The sequence below is a fragment of the Ambystoma mexicanum genome, chromosome 6q, assembly GCF_040938575.1.
Source record: "Ambystoma mexicanum isolate Mex_15411 chromosome 6q, UKY_AmexF1_1, whole genome shotgun sequence".
NCBI classification, from domain to species: Eukaryota; Metazoa; Chordata; class Amphibia; order Caudata; family Ambystomatidae; genus Ambystoma; species Ambystoma mexicanum.
Window position 1 is genome coordinate 1,619,356,866 of NC_090937.1, and position 17,936 is coordinate 1,619,374,801.

General features: G+C 43.6%; 1 protein-coding gene across 1 annotated transcript in view; it reads right to left on the reverse strand.

Annotated features, from left to right (window-relative positions):
• LOC138516917 (probable N-acetyltransferase camello) overlaps positions 1-16,344 on the reverse strand; it is a 32,922-nt gene extending 16,578 nt beyond the window's left edge. The window contains exon 1 of the mRNA XM_069632376.1: positions 16,266-16,344. The gene's annotated coding sequence lies outside the window, so the exon portion shown is untranslated. The remainder of the gene's footprint in view (positions 1-16,265) is intronic.
• Between the last annotated feature and the right edge of the window lie 1,592 nt (positions 16,345-17,936).

Sequence of the window (17,936 nt, forward strand, 5' to 3'; positions counted from 1 at the left end):
CCGGAAAGAGGCGTAGCCAGGATTGTCTAACAAGTGGGACCTTAAGCTAATGTAGTTGGACCCACCGCACTGACAACATCTGTAAATGGCCACATAGTCCGGATGAGTGGGTATTTACAGATTTTGGGTGGGACTTGCCCACTCAGGCCCTACCCTGTCTACACCTCTGGTTCCCGGTCTTCCAGACATATTACAGGGCGGTGCAGTTGAGAATATTGGTGGAACACAGACTTCCAGTCCACCCAGCAGTTGGTTTTGTTATATAAATGTGGACATGTATCCAGTTACTCTGAGCGAGTGGCTCTGGGTCCCGCAGACTAGAATTCCAAAAAGAGTCTTTGAAAATCTGCTTCTTGTGGTATTGTGGGAGATCTGGAGAGAGGGAAACCATGGTATATGGTGACTTCCCAGCCCTACCCGCTAAGCTGCATATGGGCACCCCGGATTAGGTATTTGAGCTACGAGACCCTCCGCTTTCAATCATGGTATGAGGCAGGGTGATTAAGTGATGGTCAGTTGTGGAAGGGGGCTCAATATTTGTCTATGGCACAACTCAGAGAAAATATGGGTATTGCCCAGCTGCCAAATTTCCCATACATCCAATTAAAAACACTAGTCGGGTGCAGCCGTAGTGGTACTAACTGGCCATTGATGGTAGCAGCTGCAAATTTGTGCATGTACCTGGGCATTTAAAAGAAGTGCCTGGCAAATGCCTAATACTTACACACTGGAAACTGTTGGCTTTGCCAATGCTTATTTTTAACAGAACATCAGGGAAAGACATGCATAAGGCCTATAAATCGAGTGGCTGAAGGCAGACCTTGTAAGACATGTTTATTACACCAGTAGCGGGTTTACTCCAATTAAGTCATTAACTCTCAGAAGAATGCTTTGAAAGAACACTGGCAGCCACTGAGTGCAACGTTTGATGGTAAGGCTTAAATAAAGCAAGCTCAAAGAGTTTCTGTAGGGAGGTGTTTTGGATGATGAGGGGCAGGAACTGGGTAGAAACGGCCAAGGATTAGCGAAATCAGCCAATGGGTGGGTAAATAAGCAAAAACACCTACAAGTGATGTATCCCCCCTCATATGCTATTTCTCCCTATCTGTACCCTAATGCAATAGTTTTGGTGTATAGTTGTCACAAGCGACACCTAATAGCTGAAACTAAAAATGGTTAGACAACCTTTGTAGAGACCTCACTCCCTTTGAGAAGGTCATTCAGGCACACAGGAGCTTGAGGGGTCAGGTTGCCAGCTTAAATACAGACTTGTTGGCAGTGGAACCTAGGGAGTACGTGAGGGGTAGGTCGCACCAGGGAAAGGACGTGGAGAGGGAGCTAACTGGCAAGGAATGGACTCTAATTTGTGGCAGGGCACTCAAATCCGCCTTCTCTCTGCAATATGAGTGGCAGGAGATTAAGATCCTACATCCATGATATTCTACAGCATGGGACCTTACATGGATTCACATTCTATGAATATTCCTCCTCATACTGGGAATCCAAATAGTGAAAATATATGTGTTCAGCTTGCTGGAGATGTGGTCAGGCGAATGCCGATTTTCATGGCATATGTGGTGAGATCCAGGACTACTGGAATGAATTTCTTTTATGGATTAAGGACCTGGAGGAGGAACCACAAAGGGTGACACCAGAGCTTGTTTTGTTGGGTCTAAGCAGAGAAGGTGATGGGGAGCACATGCTGGGACACATGTCAAATAAATTGCTGATAGCAGCAACAAGCTGTGTGGCACAGTTCTGGAAGAAGGCAGGGCCTCCCATGAAGAAGAAATGGCAAAGCAAAGTGTGACTTCCTCAAAACAAAAGAAGTGATGGCTGGAAGGTTTGGAATTCATCCTAACCTCTGAGGCAACCCTCCAGACCATTGTTCTTCACCTGCCAAGCCACTACAAAAGGGGAAAGACCATATGCAAATCAGGCTTATTTGCATATGGTCTTTTCCCTTTTGTAGTTGGTTGTTAGGTGAAGAACGATGGTCGGGAGTGTTGTCCAGAGCAATCCCATAGGTTGGGATTAATTCCAATCCCATAGGTTGGGATTAATTCCAAACCATCCAGCCATCACCTCTTTTGTTTTGCGTAAGCAGAGTGTGAGACATTTATCAAATGGAAAGGCTTACACACATGCTTTATGAATCTAAACAGATCATTGAACTGATCTGGATGACCATTCGGGCAAAATAATGGAGCCCTATTATTTGGAGACCGGGGAGCAACATCTTCCATCAATCACAGTATGCTGGGAAGAGATATCGATAGGAAGGGGTGAGGGAGATCTGCAAGGGAGGATCTACATGGCATGGTGATCTTACAAACAGTTGCTACCAGACGATATGGTGTACTTGCATTTCCCGGTTGTTTCATTTTGTTTGAATAAATAAGAATAAAGATTTACAACACCAAAAAGAAAAGAACATTGCAAAATATTAAAAAAGCCAAATTTACAATGCTAGTGCAAATATATAGTTTCATGTTTCTAATAGCTTTTTTTTCCAAAAACACCCACGTAGCGGAGTGTGCAAGAGTGTGTTGCCTGTGACTGGCAAGTCTGTTTACCATTACAATTTCTGGAGGCTGGAGGCGGAGCAAGAATTCAAAAACCCCCACTGCTACGGAGCGTAGCGGAGTGTGCGAGAGTGTGTTGCCTGTGTTCCCTGGGGACTCGAAGGACTCGCGAGGAAAGGCAACATCAGCTGTTGGCGCATCGAACTGTTATCGCCCGTCCTCTGCAGCTACCCAAGAACACCGTAAGAGTTCGGGCAAGCGCGCGATCAGGCGTAGGCTGCCCCCCATAGCGTGGTGCCTAGCCCAGCACAGACATTCTCAATACCGTTAAACACTAATAATGTCAATGACCACGAGGGGCATCACAAATAAAGCAAACACACGAGCGCAAGCCAAGCGTGGGCTGAACGCAGTGTGTGTGTCAAGTGTAAATGAAAATCGCAACGGAAAAATAAGATATACAATGCATACCTCTGCTGCTGCCGCCACGGATGAGGAGGGTGAGTCTCCCCGGGAGGGGGGATCTGGGATGATGTCCGCTGTTTCATCTCAGCGGACTCGACTCGGTGACGAGTCGCCCGAGTCTGAGTCATCCCGCGGGAACGTGGTGGCGGTTCAGCTGTCCCGAGAGAGAGGTACTAACATGGCGAACGAAACCATAGATGTAAGAAGTGACACCGAAAGTGAAAGTGAGCTAGACGAGGATGAAGAGAAAGAAAATGATGGGTCTACTGTGGGAGAGAGACAAGATAATGGAGACAAACAACCGAGAACCCCAGCGATACAGAACAGTAAATCTTGCGCGACGCCAGGAAAGGGCGCGGAGGCCCAGGCAGAAACCGCGCTGGGTGCGAATGGAAAGTCGGAGGATAAGCGGACCGGTGATATGAACACAGAAATATGTGCGGCAATGATTCATCAGGCTGCGAATATGCAGTCCGAGAAGTCTACCACTCCCTGTAAGCCGAGGGACGGCGAGAAGACCCAAGATACTGGCTCCATGCGACAGCTCACGAATAAAAACATTACGAAATATCAAAGACCCTCGAACTCGGATGAGCAACGAAATTCGAGTTCATCATTAAAACTATTGGGATGGTTAAAGGTGGCAGAGATACACAAACCACCTCTAGTTAAACCAAAAGCAAATGAAGGTCCTGATGCCTCTAACAGAATGGATGAAATTGTTGAGACATGGTCATCCCACGATGAATGGAAGAAAAAAACTGCACCACAAAACACAGGATCGAAAATTAACATAAATCCAGGAGAAAGAAGAAATTCACTAGGGATTGCAGACCAAGTACTAAAAGACTTGGCAAGGATGAATGCCAGCTTAATACAGTCACGGAGACCTTCACAATTAAACTCTAACGGGGGTAGCCCACTACTCGCGGAGATCCAGTGTCCTAAACAGAAGAGCATTCATGAAGTAATGATCCTTGAAGCAAATTCCCCAGCATTCGAATCCAGAAATGAAGAAATCACAGTGTCTCAGAAGAGGAGTCGAAGAAGAGAAAGCTCTGAGAGTGATGAGGGAAATGTGGATAAACGATGCAAAAGCAGAACCCAAAGAAGAACCACAGGTGTTCAAAAAAAATCAGAAGAGATGCCATCCCCTAAAAAGACAAAATGGTGTACTTCCATAATTTCAGAGTCAGAGGGTGAGGATGAGGCAATAACTCTCAAAGAGATAAGTCGACGGAAGTCTAATGAGTCACCACCGAAGGAAAGAAATGACCCAGAAGGTATCTCGCCCTATACTGAGGCAATAATTTCAAAGTTGAGTCCCATTTTGATGTCAGCTACAACGATAGCGGTAGCCCCATTGCTGAAGTTGTTTGAGAACCTGAATGAGAACTGTAGAGACCAAACGACTCTGATTGCCCTATTGAACTCTAAAATGATAAAACTAGAGACTGACTTAAAGGAGATGTCATCTGAGATTCTGTTATCTAAAAGATGGAACGATATTTCGCTAACAGCGTTGAAAGAATCGTTAAGAAACAACTCTGAGGACAAGAAACTCTTGGCTGAAGTGACGAGACAAGCCCTCACGCTTCTCCAAAATGAACGAGAAGGAAGGAGTGATCAAAATGAAAAGCGAGTTTCCAAGAAAGATCAAACGAGCACAAATCCAACGACCAATTTGGAGCCATTGGAAACAAGAGAGAATCCTAAAATAAACAAACAACCTCTGGAGAAAACGAGAGATGCAGAGAAAAAGGGTTCTATGCAAAATTGCATTTAAGACAAGGTGCTACTAATAAGTGCTGAAGATTGTGACCACGGAAGGAAAGAAATTCGAGAGAATGAGATAAGTTCGAAAGAAAGGTCATCTAAATCGACTACCTTATTGGCAGTGCCTGAAAAAGAGGTTGCAAGGACTAATTCCCAAAAGAAACTAGAAGCTGACAAAGAACAAGTCTCCTCTGCTGCAGAGCCACAAAGTAACCAAAATTACAATGATGCAAATGGAAAGACAGCAACAAGCAATGCAACCTCTATTACAGCAAAAAAGACGGATGGAGAGTGGTTCAACATATTTGAGCAATCGAAAGCTCCATTGGGAGTGAGTAAAGGGATGAAGACAAATAGAGACAATTCAAAACAGATAGATTGCAAAAGAAAAACAAAGAATCAACAAGCCCAAAAGAGCAAGAATACCCGTAGCTCAGCAAATTTCTTCAGGAATATTTAAGCACTAAATATAACAGTGAATAACTCTGAGCAACCGGCACTGAAAGGGAAAAAAAAGGTTGATGATATAGTACCCGTGGATGGAAAGGCCCAATCAGAAATTCGGAATGAGGATGTCACCTCCCAGATGGAAAGCATAGCCGAGCTAGCTGCCGATAGTGACGATGAGGAATTGCTGAATATCTCAACTTACAGCATATCCGATGGAGATAAAGAAGAGAACACAGAAGAGAACGCCAAAGTGGCAAACAAAGCCAAAGGGCAAGGAGTCCCCGAGTTTGTGGTAACTACACCAAAACCGCAGGCCCAAGAGTGCGAGAACGAGAGAGAGGCAGAAATGACAAGCAAAAGAGTGATTTTGTGGCCAGAAACTCCTAAAAAAGCCTTGCCTACGACAAAGAAAGTTGACAAAAAAAGCTGAAGATCCTCTAATCTTCCTCACTTTGGAAGAGAAAAGGCGAAAGAGTATGCTGACCCCAAAAATCATCTTTATGAATAAGGAAGAAACACAAGACTCATCAACAGACGAGCGAGAGAACAACAAAACGGAACTATGATCCCATAAAGAGAAAATGAAGAAACCAGTAAGAGCTGAACTGGCGATCAAGGAAAGCGTTGAAGAGCAAGCTAAGCCACGGAAAAACATCACAAACGTCGATGAGAATGTCACGAACCATCAATGCAGAATATTAGTCGAAAAGATGGTATGTAAAAAAAGTGATACTCCTCTGAACCGATACACCATTCTACAGATATTCCAAAAAATACCAGTGCTAAGAGCAATAAAGAGTTCACGGATTAATCGTGTAGAAATCATCCCTGATATGAACCAGAAATTTGTGCTGTTACACATCGATGATAAAAAAGACGCAGAACTACTTATGATGAGCGAAAGACAACTTCTGGAAGAGGGATATCAAGTGTATGAAGTTGACAACACACTAGGGGACAAGGGTTATGAAAAAACAAAAGATGTAAAAGCACTGAAAATAAAGGAAAAAGAGTCTCAGTCAAATAAAACAATAGAAAACAGAGCAACTCAGGAGTGCGATAATAACGCCAAGCTAACCTACGAAGATAGCGGTGCAGAAAAAACATGCTTACCTGACCAGATAAGAAAGAAGAAAATCAAAATAACAATAGAAAATCGGGACAAATCAAATGAGGAGAGAAGCAGCGATATAGAACGGAACGATAGGGAAGGAGAAGCAAAATCGTTAAACAATGTAAAGAAGAGCTAATGCCACGAGGAGATAACGAAGCTAGTGTTAGCTTCGTGGAATACTAGAGGATTTTCACATCTCCTAAGTTCCCCTCCTGCAATCTTAGAAAAGGCAGACTTGACATGCTTACAAGAGACATGGATCACCACCATGCCATGTGTGGATGGATTCGAAGTAGCAATAAATCCAGCTATAAAACAAAAAAAAGGGCGGCCAATGTCAGGTCAATCGACTCTAATTAGGAGAACAAGCGGTCTAAGAATCAAATCGGCCCGCATCTGGTCACCTTTCCTTTAAGAAGTCTGTGTAGAGCAAGTGGAGCTGAAAGAGAAGCCGTCCCGCCAAGTGCACATACTAAATATTTATTGGAATTCAACACTAAATTCAAATCAAAAGCTTGAGGATGACATCATTGAAGCCATCAATTCCATTCTGACAACTGATTCAAAAGCAGTAATTTTGTTGTGTGGAGACTTCAATATGAAGTTAATTGAATTGGACCAACAGAGAACAACAAAGACTGACAGTGAAAGATACAAAAATGATTGTTGGCTAGAAGAAATGTCACTCAGAAATCTCTCAATGCTCAATGGAGCAACAAGAGGAGACATTCCGGCAAAGCCGACATGGGAAAGAGGAAATCAGAGATCTATAGTAGATGATATCTTTGTCTCTGAAAACATATTACACGAAATAATCTCCTTTAAAGTCACCAAAGACAATCAAAGTGACCATAACATCATATCGACAGAATGGAAATGGATCAAAGTTAAGAAAAGGGAACCGTGGTGTTGTGACATCTCATTGAGACCAGGGATAAACAGATTAAGGCTAAAAAAAACGGACATCAAGGAGATATCTGACCAACTGAAAAGACGCCAGGTAAAAAGTTCAACTGTTGGAATCGAATATCAGCAGTTGCTAGAAATCCACAAAACTGAAAATAAGTTCTGTAAAAGGACTCAAAACTATCGAAAGCATGCGTATGACACAGAAGTAGCGATAAAGAAGAGAGAACTAAGGAAAACCTTAAGAGAAATTCTTGCGAGAAAAGGAGAATTGACTAAAGGCTCAACAAAAAGAGCAAAGAACCAATATAACAACTGGTGTAAACAACACAGAGCAAAGATGGAGCAAAGAGATGCCGAAATAATGCTGAAGGCACTGAATCAAAGGAACTCCCGAGGCTTTTGGGCCCTAATAAATGAATCAACCAACTCAGAAAAAGCCATGATAACGAATATGGTAACAGAAAACGACTGGGAATGTCATTATAAAAACCTATTCAAAAGAAGAGAAAGAACATGTAAAACTGAGTGCCAAACAAAAGTACCATGGGATATTGAAATAGATAAAGCGGACATTCGAGCTACAATTAAAAAGAGTAGCGCATCTAGAGTGGCAGGACCCGACGGACTCTCCAATGCCAACTTAAAACAAAATATTGAAGAATGGTCCGAATTTTGTGACATCTTATTCCAGGCAATAATAAAAGAAGGAAGGATCCCTGCAACCTGGAAATCAGGGATCATTGTGCCTATATTCAAAAAAGGTCTGCGCTCTGACCCGGCAAATTATCGGCCCATAGCCCTCCTTGACGTTGTAGGAAAAGTGTTTGCAACCCAACTCCTTAACCAACTAACAACCTGGATTAACCAAGAAAAAATATATGATGAACGCCAGTCCGGGTTCGTTAAAGGAATAGGATGCAGCACGAACCTTCTAATACTAAACTTATTGAAAATCGATGCCATCCGAGCAGGTCAGAAAATCTACCTAGCATTTATTGACATGGCAAATGCGTTTGACGGAGTAAACAGAGAAATCTTATGGTTCAAATTAAAAGAAAGAGGTTGCCACGAGTGCCTAATTGCTGCCATCAAGGAACTTTACTCAGACACCTACATTCAAGTACGGTTAGATAGCAAAGGAAATGTATCTGAACCAATTCCCACAGAGAGAGGTGTAAAACAGGGTTGCCCATTAGTGGCGACCCTGTTTAACTTCTACATCTCAGAAGTGGAAAAAGCCCTTGCAACCGTGATCTCATTCCCACCAAGCATTAATGGATTCCAGTTACATCACATCCTATACGCCGACGATATGGTGATCTTAGATCGTACACCAATCGGTTTGCAGCGCAAATTAACAGCATTAAAGAACTATACAGAAGATCTCGGACTAGAGATAAACGTAGCTAAATCGGAAATCCTAGTCCTAGAAAATAAAAGAGGAAGGAAGCCATTGAAGTACAGTACAAGCTGGTTCGTGGGAAAGACAAAACTGGAGAAAGTACATTATACAAGATATTTAGGCACACTAATCAACTCCAGCGTAAATGACGAACCGATGATGGAAAAAATCTTAAATAGCTGTAGGCAACTTACCACTCAAGGAATCGTAATGCAAAAGAAATTTGGGAAATTCATGTGCGAGCCAGTGAGGAAATGTTATCAAAATAAAGTGACACTGATTCTAACCTACGGGGCAGAGAACATGTTTGGCTGTGGCCACAAGATATGGGCCAAGATATGGGCCAGATGCGAAGGATTTTTTTGGAAAAAAATCCTCCAGATACCTCAAAGTACTCGACATCTTGTGTCCTGTATGAAGTAGGGATGTCCACCCTGAATGCAAGGATCATATGGAATAAACTACTGCTCTTCAGGAAAAACGAAGCAAACTTGCCAACCTTCAAAATCCTGATGGGAAATGAGATAGGAAAAAAATCAGCCCTAAGAGATTGGAAACAACAGTGCAGAGAGATTCTTAACCAATTGGGCACAGAAGAGACCACACTCTGGTCTAATCCGGATTCTGTAAAAAAAGAACTGCTAGATCAAAATTGGGTGAGATGCGAGAAAAGAGCATCACAAAAATCCATGCGAAATCAGCCTAAAGAAGCAAAAAAACGGAACACACTCCAGAAATATCTGGTTTTATCACCATGCAAACTTGAAGTTTCGCCTGAACATCATAGAAACAAAAGAAATTTTGAGGACCAGGCGCTCAATCCCAAAGGTAAATGTACTGTGTAGATTTTGTGCGGAAGGAGACGAAAACCTAAAACATCTTGTCCTAAAATGTTCCGAATTGAATATGCAACGTGAAAACTGTTTAGGGAAAGTGATGGAAAACTACCAGACGCTGACCACTGAGGAGTGGTGGAGGCTATTACACCTGACCGAAAGCAACTCAGTGCTGATTGCGCTTACGCGATTCTTAGATATATTACAGAATCAATTAGAAATGAGACCTATCATTTCCAAAGGCGAGCCCGATCCAGCAACAAATCAAGGGAGAAAACTTGCACAATGAAATCATAAGCAACAACATACAGAGGAACTAAGAAATATAGTTGCAACCCAGTGACAATGAATAAGGACTAAGACCAAAATAAGGTTAAAGAGACACTGCAAGTAAAGTCAATAAGCTTTGTGTCTTTCCTTTTTTAGTATGTGTATTTCTCTCTTCTTTTTTCTATCTTTTTAAGTAAAAAGTTCTTTTTCAAAAGTTTGTTCAAACTAAATGAAAATTAAAAAAAAAAAAAAAAACACCCACTATTTTGTTTCTCACAATGTTCTAACTTCTTGGAAACAGACGCGCTCAAATTAAAATCAATGAACAATGCCTTCTGTGAGCACCAAGGCAACGTATAATTTTGCATGCGGGCCACTGATCAGACAAACATTAATAACTAGTACCCGGCAAGGGGAGCGGGGTTGAGGAGCCAATTAGGAGGCTCAGAACAGGGGCTTTACCACACCGTAAAACCCTGGCTCCGAGCCTACTCAGAACTGGAGTCCACCATCTACCCCCGCCGGGACCAAGGTAAGTGCGCAGCTGCACTCCCCATGTGTCCCCTTCCCACCAATCTCTACACCCTTCTCCACATATTTAACTCCGCCTCACCCCAGCCCCACTTGCCTGGCGCCACCCTTGTCCCCTGCCGGGAAAACTAGCATTCCTGGCACGTCCCGACTCGGCAATGGCTGCCATGGAAATGGAGAAGGGTCTAGGTGTAGTTCCCTTCTCCCTCTTCCATGGCAGCCATCTTGTATTGGAGTTTTTTTCATGTTGAGAGATGGTGTGTTTGCATCCTGGTATGACATTGCGGGATGCTAATAGCAATGAACCTCTCAATGGGGGGGCTTAACCGAAGCAGGTAATGAATTAGAAATGCAGTTGGAGACCCTGCAATCTGATCCTCTGGTCACTTATGACGTCTATCAGGACCCGATCAGTCATCTCAGAGCTTATCCTTGTTCCCCAATTCTCCCCCAGTACAGACAATGCACCTTCAGTGGAATGCATCATTCCTGCAGGAGACATATGACAAATAGTTGGGGGGGATGGAGGGGGGTTGATGTGAGGGGTTCAGGGGAAAAGGAAAATTAGGTGTGAGGGGTAAGAGACAGGCCGTTCAAGAGTAGTGTTCTATATGCTAGAGCCAACATTGCAAAACTCCAGAAGCTTGTTGACCGCAAAATTATTGACCCATGTGAATACGTCATCCAGCGCCACCATGGCACAGAATCTGGTCTGGTGAGAGTATTGGAATGCTGCAACACTACCAGACAACAAACAATCTCTGCATGCTAATTATGCTGGGTCTAATAGTGGCAATTGACACAATCCAAGGGTGCTTCCTGCTACAACTCCACATGAAGGCCAGTGTGTTGACCGAGCTCTAATGTGGTCCACTTCATTGCTCGCAGAGCGGAAACAAACAGTGAAGCTGGAAGAGTTTGCCTCGATTCCAGATGGGTGACCTGTACTAACCCAAGGGGATTACTACACCGCTTCCCCCACCAACACTGAAACCAGTGCTCGAGATACGATTTTTAAGTGGGAGTATTTTACTCTCTGTTTTTTAAATTTGGGTGGAAAATCATTGTTAAGGAGGTAAAAGGTTAAGTCCCATTCCCAATGGGAGTATTTTCTAAGCAAGTAAAAATGTTTTCACTGTAAATCAGAAAGGTTTTTGCACTAAATATTTATTTGCAGCTGGATATTCATGTACATTAAAAGACACATTTGTACCTCTTCAAATCAGACAGTAATAATGGTGGCTTTTTCACTTGCATTATGCGTACTACTGGCCCAAATATATCCATGGAGCTAGATGTGCTGGTGAAAGCAGGGACACAAGCTCCTATGAATGTGTTTCCTGTTGGGAGTATTTTTACTCCCTACTTTTATTCTTTGGGAGTATTTGCCTATTTTTAGGGAGTAAGAGTGTCCAATCAACCCCTTATCTGTAGGGCTGACTGTAACTATATATTTGTGAAACCTTTGGAAGACCTGCTGACACAACAAAAACTACATTTCTAGTCCTATGTCGACGACATGCAAATCTACCAAGACAGGCCAATTGCACACTGAGCCCAATGGTTTTGAAGCAGTTGAGTCTTGCCTCAAGTTAATCGGCCCGAGCACTGGACTTCTTGTTCTAGGCCTGACACTTATGCTCAAAATAACCAACGACCTTGAAAGACTAGGGAGATTAGCCCGCTACTCAAAACACTCTAGGGGTTTGGCAATCGGGATCTCACTGTCGGTGACCCTCCCTTAGTGGACAAGGACTCACAGTTGAGCAATCCCATAGCCTCTCCCTTAAGACCGATGGCCCACGTGGTTGTTGCATACATGGGAGGTTATAACATGTTTGACTAAAAAAGAACCTTAAAATATGCTTAGCTGTGGACCCCTCCTTGAAACTAGAATCGCAGGACCAATGCAATGGTGTCTCTCATTGCAAGGAGAGACATAGAAGGATCAAGAGCCTTACCTGTTGTCGAACAGCAAAGAATATGAAACAAGTTATGCACTGGGATCTGGTCAGCCAGAGAGAGGCAGCAGAGAATGGAAGCTGCCACTGCAATGCAGAGCCAATATACCCTGGGGGCAGGACCATGATGCATACATGGTGGGCAGGGAACGCCCAGAACACTGCCAAGCCCAGGAGCGTTATAAGCCTGAAGCTCCCAGGAGATAGACTGATCCACAAATGGTTATCTTTTCCCATAAATTCATTATAGCCAAGGGCTTCCAGAAAAGATAATGCTGTTTTTTGAAGATTTAGCATATAGGAATTCTTAAATCTGCCTTCACTTTTATTTTGTCTTATAAGGTTAAGCAGACTTCCTTTATCCCCGTCCCCTGAGATTATTCTAAAATAGAGTTTGCAACATTCGATTTTCCACAGAGTCAAGAGGGATATGAGCCCCAGTTCGCACCTTATAGCTTGTATTGGTACTGAATTGGGGAGTCCTAGGGCTGGTCTCCAGATCTTCCCTTCAAGTAGGTGTAGTTTACTCAGATATTTACTTTCTACTGTTTCCAGCGCATACAGAATACCAGGTATAATGCAGCTTTTGTATATCTCAAGTAAACCTTCGATTGAGTGGCCGCCTTTACTGGTCATATATTTCCTTATGACTTTCCATTTCTTTAGTACTTTTAGATTAACCGCCTCCTGGAAAAAATGTATGCAGGGATTGCTCAGAATAGGCAACCCCAAATAAGGATAGGCCTCAACAACCTCCAATTTAATAGAGTTTATCTGCCATCTTGGGGAAAGTTTTTTCTTTTCTAACTTTGTAGCTCCGAATACCATTACCTTAGTCTTATTAATATTAATACTAAGGTTATTCGCTTCAGAGTAGGCTAGTAGGCCATTCAACATTCTTTGCAGCCCTATCGGAGTCTTATCCAAGAGGACGGTGTCATCTGCATACATAAGGCCACATATGGGTTTCCCGCCACTATTGGTGGGAAGTTATTTATGATGGTAAAGCTTTCCCACATATCTGAAACATACATGTTATACAATATAGGCGATGTGACACATCCCTGCTTCAGTCCAGTATTAGTAGCGATCTCAGGTGATCGCCCAAACATATGGAGACAGTAGTTTCCCTATACATTTCTTCCAAAAAATGCAAAATTTTGGGGCAGATCTTTTTCTCTCTCAATTTCTTCCACAAAAGTCCCCTATTAACACTATCAAAGGCTTTCGAATAATCAACGAAACACATATATAGTTTTTCCCCCTTATCCTTAGACCCTGCTATAATGTGTTTCAACATTATTAGATTATCAAGGGTGCTATATCCTTTGCGGAAGCCAGTTTGGAGAGCAGACAGAAGACCCTTTTCCTCTATCCAGTTATTTAAGCTGTCAACTAACAGGGAGCAGAAGATCTTACAGCTACTGTCTGCCATGGCCAGCAATCTATAATTATCGGGCAATTTTCTGTCCCCTTTTTTAAAAATAGGGACTACTATAGCTTTCCTCCAGCTATCCGTATGCGGCCTGTCTCCCATATACCAGTGAATAGCTGGAGCAAAGTCACTGCCCATTTCATGGGATTTTGTTTTATGACAGCATTAGCTAACCCGTCTGGGCCGGGGGCTCGTGATGATTTCATTTTAGAGATCACTTTAATAATGTCCAGAATACCAAAGGGAAATGTATTATAGCTGTATGGATTTATACCAGTAGGAATAGCAGACATATCACTGATCTTGAAGTAGAGATCAGTAATGTACTGCTTCCAAGCCTCCTGGCTCACATTAGTATTTTCCCTACAATCTTCCTCCATCAAGAATTGTCGATATAAGTACCAAAAGTTTTTTGAGTCATGGGTTTTACATATCTTATATAAACACCTCCAATTAACATTATTAGTACTATACTTATAATCCTTTAGCCAGTTTTTATATTGTGTCTTTATATTACTGATTCTCTTACTTCTCTCTTCGTCATCTAAGTCACATGTCTGCTTTAGTTTACGAATCTCACCCATCATTTCTTTTTTCCTGTCATAAATCACTTGATCAAATTTGTGGGAATGGTTTTTTCCCTTTTTATTTTTCACAATAAGGTTGCTGTTTGTCCTCCGTATTATTCCCAACAAATTCGTTATCAGATTGAGGCCGTTACGTGCAATATCCTGACCATCAATGATCAGGCGATCAAACAGCTCATTAAAGATAATTAAATTTTTATCCGACCAAGTGATCCTGTTTCCACCTGCAGAAAATTGAATATCCACCACATTGCCCACATCCCAACTTTGCTTTTTCGGGCCATTAAAAAATGTACCCCTGATGGGTGTATGGTCACTCAAAGTGGTATCTACGTGTTCAAAATAGATCATAGATTGGCTTAGTTTTTTATTTGCAAACATATAGTCTAACCTATAGCCTACCTTCCCATTTGTCCAGGTTGCCCTTTACTATTGCTGGGCACCTCTTCTGTCTCTGCAATGGTGGCATGGCGCATGTATGCCATGGCATTAGACTGTGTTATGAGAGGGCATCCACACAGTGCCTGTCTGGTGCACCTTACTATTGCTGGGCACCTCTTCTGTCTCTGCAATGGTGGCATGGCGCATGTATGTCATGGCATTAGACTGTGTTACGATAGGGCATCCACACAGTGCCTGGCTAGTGCACCTTACTATTGCTGGGCACCTCTTCTGTCTCTGCAATGGTGGCATGGCGCCTGTATGCCATGGCATTAGTCTGTGTTATGAGAGACAGGGCATCCACGCAGTGCCTGGCTGGTGCACCTTACTATTGCTGGGCACCTCTTCTGTCTCTGCAATGGTGGCATGGCGCATGTATGCCATGGCATTAGTCTGTGTTATGAGAGACAGGGCATCCACGCAGTGCCTGGCTGGTGCACCTTACTATTGCTGGGCACCTCTTCAGTCTCTGCAATGTGCGTCTCTTGGTATTAGATTGTGTTCTGGGCTGACAAGAGTTAATTTGAACATTCCCTCTAACATTTCTTGCCAGTGTCCCTTTTTTAATTAGAAGAAACCTCCATTCAGTCCGGTGCGCAGCCCCTCGCTCGTTTGCAGCATTCGTGGCAAACGCTTGGCAACAGCCATGAAATCCCACCAGCTCAACCCTTGAATACTCTGCCACACGCTACCTTCTTTCTGTAAAGCCAAGATCTATTTTACCCACCTGCCTTGAGAAAGAACCTTGAGGTTTGAAACACGTGTCGGCTGACCACTTCATTAGACGGTGTGTCTACTTTATGAATATTAAAGAAACACACCTTGATACACTGCACCCAGCGCGTAAATCTTTGCAGTCACGAGATGCTATAGAAGTCACTCCCTGCAAGGTAGCCAGGAATTCCCACTGTCCTTTTTAAGAGGCCTGCCAAGTTTCTGACATTTCATTTGACACTCACATTTCTGAATCATGATAAGAGCATTTACTTTAAGCAGCATTCTCTTTACCTCCCCACCCCCCCGCCCCTGTTCTCTTTTCCCACACCTCTTCACCTCCCCCTACCTGTAGACAGGAACCCCAGGCGAGGGCAAGGGTTGAAATGAGCAACAGACTGACTGGGCGCTATGAGGAAGTGGTGTTGCTCTGTTCACTGAAAGTGCAACAGAGTGAACATTTTTTTTTAAAATTAAAGCGGATGGGGAAGAACATGGGAAACACAGGGGGAAGCTTGACAGACAACAGAGGCAGTTTGGCCAAAGAGCAAGAGAGCGCAGGAGGCAAAACGGCAAAGCACAGAGCAAGCAGGGAAACACAAGGTCGCTTTAAGGCGCTTAATATTTTGATGACTTTGAATTTTCTAATTTACCTTTTAAATGCATTATGCCCATAATAGTAACCCGGACGCGTCTCCAATCATTATACTTCTTTTACCCAATAACCCCGTAGAGGGGTGCTCAGAGGGGCCCCAACACCAACACCCCGTTTTAGGTGGATGCATACTTTTAAAGAGAGGCTGATATAGCACCTTACGAAGGAGGCAAGACAGAGTGGCCAATACATACCAAGAGACTTCCAAGAAGTGTGCAGTGAAGCGCACGAGCAGGAACTGGGCGAGCTTTGCTTCTGGCGACCTCTGAACCCCCCCGCTCCACCCCACCCCACCCCCTCTGTCAGCAGAAGCTGCCTCCAATAGACCAAGGCTTTCCGCTACACTTGCAAGTCCCAGCCCGCTGCTTGCTGGGCTTCCGGGCGGTCCTAGAGCTCCTGCCCTATAGCGGCCTTGGTGGTAGTCCCACATTTTAGAATGAATTCTGCTCCCAATAGAAATATTGATTTTGTTTGCAACCCCCCCCCCCACACACACACAAGCTAAAACTGCGCACATTTTCTATTAAATACTTACATTTTCTATTAAAACCCTTGGACGTTCCCAAGCATATTTAAAACACATTTTTTAAAACAAGCATTGTCAAAGTCAGAAATGTTACAGTTTGCTGTTTTTCATTGCATTTTGTATATATATGGGCAATGCAGCACATACTCAATAATACTAAACATATCTGAAAGTGAGTGTTTGCATAAATCCTGTCATTACTAATAGACCTAGTAAAATGGCGTATGTTCACCAGGTTTGTTACCAGTATGGGGGTGTGGGCAGAAATCAGGTTGATTGGGTGGGCCTGGGGTAGGTGGGATGGGGTAGGCAGGAAATGAGTAGGGTGAGTAGTTGGGGACAGGCATGTAGTAGGGTGGATGAGTACAGCAAGGCTTGGGTTAGGACGGATGGGGTAGGCAGTGTTGAGGTGGTGATAGGCAGGTGTGGTGTGAGGTAGGATGGGTGGCATGGGTAGACTGTGTGTAGTCGGATATGTTGGAGGAGGTGTTCTATTTAAAAGCTCAACCTGGAATCGGAGCGTGGAGGAGTGTGTGGCTGAGTGTTATCGTGGGAAACACTGCCTGTTACACTGTTTCCATAAAACAGAGTATGTCTACACTATCCTTTGTTGGAGGAGAAGTTCTCTTTATAAGCTCAAGCTGGGAGCAGAGCGTAGCGGAGTTTGTGTTTGAGAGTTATCGTGGGAAACACAGATTGCTACACTGTTTCCAGAACAAAGAGTCTGTCTACACTATCACTTGTGGGAGGAGGTGTTCTCTTTAAAAGCTCAAACTGAGAGCAGAGTGCGTTGCTGAGTGTTATCATGGGAAACACAGCCTGTTACACTGTTTCCAGAACACAGAGTCTGTCTACACTATCCTTTGTCGGAGGAGGCGTTCTCTTTTAAAGCACAACCTGAGAGCCGACAGTGGCGGGGTGTGTGGCTGAGTGTTATCGTGGGAAACGCAGCCTGTTGCACTGTTTCCAGAACAGAGTCTGTCTACACTTTCCAGGTTTGCTTACCAGTATGGGGGTGTGGGCAGACATCGGGTTGATTGGGTGGGCCTGGGGTAGGTGGGATGTGGTAGGCAGTAAAAGAGTAGGATGAGTGGTTGGGGACAGGCATGTAGTAGGGTGGATGAGTACAGCAAGGCTTGGGTTAGGGTGGATGGAGTAGGCATTGTTGAGGTGGTGATAGGCAGGTGTGGTCTGAGGTTGGGGGGGCTTGGGTAGACTGCATGTAGTCAGATATGGTGGAGGCATGTGTGTGGCTGAGTGTTATCTTAGGAAACACAGCCTGTTACATTGTTTCCAGAACACAGAATCTTTCAACACCATTTTTGTTGGAGGAGGCATT